This window comes from Elephantulus edwardii, unplaced genomic scaffold (genome assembly GCF_000299155.1).
Source record: "Elephantulus edwardii isolate Elephantulus edwardi_28Jun2011 unplaced genomic scaffold, EleEdw1.0 scaffold00167, whole genome shotgun sequence".
NCBI classification, from domain to species: Eukaryota; Metazoa; Chordata; class Mammalia; order Macroscelidea; family Macroscelididae; genus Elephantulus; species Elephantulus edwardii.
Window position 1 is genome coordinate 2,564,351 of NW_006399917.1, and position 5,392 is coordinate 2,569,742.

Below are 5,392 nucleotides of genomic sequence, written 5' to 3' on the forward strand. Positions count from 1 at the left end.
CATTAGCACAATCAAATGTTCTGGGATTCCCATTCTTCTCAGAGTCAGCCATAGCTTGTTATGATCCAGGTTCAGCCTAGAGAGGGCTAAATTAGGCTGCTCTTTGGAGGCAAGGATTCTGAAACTTCATCTGACATACTTTGGGCATGTTGCAAGGAGGGACCAGTCAGTCAGTCCTTGGAGAGGGACATCATGCTTGGGAGGGTGGAGCAACAGTGCAGGAGAGGAAGACCCTCTATGAGGTGGATAGATTCGTGACTGGGATAATTGAGGTAGGTGTGAAATTGGCACAGGATAGAGTAAGGTTTAGGACTGTTTGTACATGGGGTCACTATGAGTCGCAGGTGACTTAACGGCACATAACAACAAAAACAATGACTTCGTTTACACCTTGAAACTGAGTTTGATGCTATTCTCTTCATGTTACGGATTTATGTCACTTATGTTACGCTGTACATAGGGTTTTTGAAGACCTGTTATTTTAGAAGTGGATGGCCAATCCTTCTCCCTAGTCAGTCTTAATTTGGGTGTTCAGCTTTAGAGCAATATTTGACAGGTAAGCATTTTATCCAAAAAGGTTATGAGAATATGCAGGTAGCAAATCAGGTGTTGGTCCCAGGGTTCCACCCCTTTGGCAGATATGTTGTGTTCCCACCCACAGCCCGCCTTGCCAGCCCCCAGCTCAATTCCCTCTCCTTGCTCCTCTGTCACCCACTGTGCCCTCTGGCTTGTTAACCCAGGGCTCCCACCTCCTGTGTCCTCCCATTTCCTCTCACTCCCCTGTGATACAGGTGGTCCTGGAGCAGGGGTGATCGGAGTGGGGCGGGGGGAGCAGTGCTTATGTGGCGAAGGCAGTTTCCATGTGGTTCCCATAGGAGGGGCCCAGCAGTACTCTTGATAACAGCAGCCAAGAAATCAAGAGACAAATTGCATTGGGAAATCTGCTGTTAGGAACCTCTCCAGAATACTGAAGAGCAATGTCAGTCTAGAGACTAAGGTGTGCCTGTTCCAGGCCATGATCTTTACAATCACTTGCTATGCTTCCATCTGAGAGCTGGACAATGACTAAGGATGATAGAAAAAGAATCAATGCCTTTGAGCTATGGTGCTGGAGAGGAGTATTGAATATACTACGGACTGCTAGGAGAACAAACAGGTTCATCCTGGAGAGGGTGAAACCAGGCTGTTCCTCAGAGGCAAGGATTCTGAAGCTTTGTCTGACATACTTTGGGTGTGTTGCAAGGAGGGACCAGTCCTTGGAGAGGGACATCATGCTTGAAAGGGTGGAGGGGCAGCTCAGGAGAGGAAAATGCTGGATGAGATGGATTGACTCAGTGACTGGGTTAATGGAGATAGGTGTGTCAGATACAGTAAGATTGGCACAGGATAGAGCAGGGTTTAAGGCTGTTGTACATAGGGTTGTTAGGAGTTACAAGCGACTCGATGGAACATATAAGAACAATGTGTTACACTAGGATTTGATTCAAGTAATTTCCAGCTCATACAACTCTCCATTGAGTTTCCTAAGAGGTAGCATCCAGTGAAAGGAGACTGCCCATCTTCATCCTGTGGAGCTGCTGATGGATGAGAAACAAAAGACACATTGAGGGGTTTGGGTTAGCAATGCGGCTTGTTACAGACCACACCAACGGCCGAATTTATCACCCAGTGTCAGTAGTGGTAAGTGATCATCCAGGATTGTCTGGTCTAACCCCAGAGTTCAAGATCATCTGCCTCCTGACCCACTCCCAAATCTTTGCTGAAGAGGAAAAAGGAACACACAGCCCCAGGTCAAAACAATGTATAGTTCTTTTTGTAGAAAACTGGAAGACATTGAAGTAAGGAAGAAACCTAGTTAGTTAAGGTCTGACTCAAGGTGTGTCAGAGGACACCTTGGTCCTTCAGGCTTACAGTGGCTGGTTTTAGAAGATAATTGCCAGGCTCTTCTTCCCAGGTACCCCTGAGCAGACTCATATCTCCAACTTTTTGATTAGTAGCTAAGCATGTTAAGCATTGGCATGACTCAGATTCAAAGGGAAGATAAGGGGTTAGGAAAGTAAAACAGATTAAGTTCTCACCTTTTGCCAGGTACAATGTAACTCCTGTGAGCAGAATATGAGTAGAAATTACTATCTTGATGGCCATATGGTAAGGAGTTGTGCTGCCTACCCAAAGGCAGGCAGTTCAAATCCACCAGCTAGCTGCTTTGAGGGAGAAAATTTCCTCCCTGCAATTTATAGCACCTAAAACCTGCTGGAAGGTCAAATTCTGACTCAATAACAACAACTGGTCATGTAATCCACAGGGAATTGCCCTACCAACCCAGACACTGTGCCTTGTGGTGCGTCTAAAGCACTAATAGCTCTCTGGGAGAAAGATGGGCCATCTCTTCCTATGTCACCTATCACCTCAGAAACCTAATGGAGAGTCAGTTGTGACTCGATGGCATTACATTTGAACTTTGAGCAGATGGATTGAGTGACTTGCCCCAGTGGTCCTAGCAAGGAATAAGTCCTATTTTCCTATTGATTCTACTATAATGTTGAATTCTTCCATCTCAGGCCTTGGACGCTTTGGAGACAGAACCATGCTGGAGTCTTTACAGTTCCTTCCATCCTTACGTGACACCAATGTGGTGGAGTAATTCTTCTGAACCAGATGGTGGCACGTCTCAATCTTTATTCTGTTCTTCCTCTGTTGTATCCCAACGAAAGTTACCATTGTTAACCAAACACGTTCTAGAATTTCTACTCAAAAGACCCCTCAGTGCCATTAAGTTGGCAATGACTCTTTGCTGAGCCTTCAGTGTATTTTCAGAGGTTGTCAGTTGCATGGAGATCACCCATCTTTTTCTCGTGCAGCTGCTGGTGAATCCAAACCACCACAGAGGTCACCTCTGGGCAAGCAGCGTGACTCCTTGCACGGATGTATCTTTTTGGGGAGCCATCTAAGCTATGCTAATGATTGGTTGTGATTCAAACCCATCAAGTTGCTCCTTTGGAGAAAAGGCCTAGTGATCAACCCCAGTAAAGATCATACGTTAGGAAATGTTACGGGACAGTTCGGTTCTGTCATATGGGGTCACCATGAGTCGGAATTGACTTTACAGCAAACAACAGCATTTATCCTGCTCTAAACGGCAAAGCGTTAGACATCCAGTTGCCAGTAAGGACTAGAAATAGAACCAATTGTCCAGTGGATTCTGACTTACAGTGATCGCATGTATGTCAGAGTGGAATGGTACTCCATAGGGTTTTCAAAGTCTCATTTGTCAGAATTGAATGTCCAGACCTTTATTCTTAGGTGCCACTGAGTTGACTTGAACCTCTAAGGTAAGTTAGAATCCAGGGAATCAGTAATACTTTTATTTATATAAAAAGCAACAACAACCCAAAACACAAAAAAAATCCAACTATGGAGATGAGACATCTACTACTAATCACAAGGGATAGATTTTCTTTGCTTTGTAGTGACACTCAAAGCACTAAAATGTAAACATTTTCTCCATCTTTCCATCCTTCTTTCCTCTTCCCTCCCCCCTTCCTTGTTTCCATAGTTTCTTTTAAAATCATAGCCTTAAAAGCTATCATTTACAGAATCTTTCTGAGTGGTTTTAATCTTATAAAAGTAGCCCTCTTGAAATGATCAACTCATTGATGGCACCTTTGACAAGATCTCTTGCTGACCATTTATCTAAAAAAACTCAAATTCATTGCCAGTAAATCAGAACTGACTCACAGCTGACTGTCCAGAGGGTTTTCAAAGGCTGTAAATCACTTGGAAGAAGATTGTCCAAGTTTCTGCCTGGGAGCAGCTGGTGGATTCAAACCACCTGCCTTTGGATTGGCAGCTCACTTCTTCACCCACTAGACCCCCAGAGCTCTCTGAGCGTTCACTTGGATGGGTATATTTCTTACAGAGCAACATGGTTCAGCATTTGAAGGGGGCTGCTGAATGGGTACCAGACCCAAAGAGTTCTTTCTCACAGCTGCATTTTTCCTATTTCCTCAAAAAGTCTAGTTCTCAGGCGAGTCTCTTATCCTCTGCTCAAATATTTCTCTGGTTTCAAACTGGAAGAGAGAAACAGCTGGGACAACAGATCACCCAAGGGAAAATCAAGATGTCTGTGAAAGTCAAGATTTCCCTCTGCACACCTCATCCCCACCCATCACTCAGCCAGGTGGGCCTTTCTGGTTTTGCTGCAGCTTTGCAGGCCAGCCGGTGGGTTTTCTGTCCTGTGGGTGGCATCTGGGAGCCAAAGACCACCTGGCTCTTAATTAGCAGCTACCAAGGGAGCGAAAAGGGAGAGAAAAAGTAATAATGTCTGTTTTACATAGACATTCACACCCCAGTTCATATGAATACTAATTAGAGCATGCACGAAATCCTCATACATCATGTTTGAGGAAAAGATATGGGTTATGATATATCCTATTTACAGAATTCTGGCATGCTGTAATTTCCATCTGATGAAATGTAGCTATGGAATGAAAAGCGGCATTTAATGTTTTAAACCTGGACTCAAACTGGAAGAAGATGCCTTGCAGAGTTTTGGAAAATGGGAAGAAATAGGAAACATCCACTGGAAATTGATTAAGAATATAGGTGGTATAGTAAGAAAGGCAGCAATAAATGAATGAATGAATGAACCAATGAACCAATGAACGAATGAACGAACAAATGAATAAATAAATAAATAAATAAATAATCTGCACACTCATCAAGAGAAAAACATTTTTAAAGAGGTCACTTACTATACCCAGTTCCTAAAATGATGCCTTTTGATCATAATAGCAAAACACTACACAATGTACAAGCCAAATTTCCATAACAATCTAGTGGATGAATAAATTGCAGAATATTTATATATGCAAAATGCTACACAGCAGCCCAAAGAAACACTGCTAATATATGCAACAAAAGGAATGAACTTGTGATTCATTGAATGTTGCTGTTGCTATGTGCCACCAAGTCTCCTGCGACTCATAGCGACCCTATGTACAATAGACCTGAAGCCTGCCATGTCCCGAATAGTCTCACTGACTCTGACACATCTATTCTCATTGCCCTACCTACTCTATAAATCCGTCTCATCCAGAGTCTTCCTTTCCTATGATGTCCCTCCACCCTCCAAGTGTGATGTCCTTCTCTAAGTATTGATCCCTCCTGGCCACATGCCTAAACTATGTGAGATAAAGCTTCAAAATCCTAGTCTCCAAGGAGAAACTTGGTTTCACCCTCTCCAAGACAGATTTATTTGTTTTCTTGGCAGTCCATGGCATGTTCAAGACTCTTCACCAGCACCACAGCTCAAAGGCATCCATTCTTCTTCTATCATCCTTAGTCATTGTCCAGTTCTCCAACACATAGCAAGTAATTTCAAAGACCATGG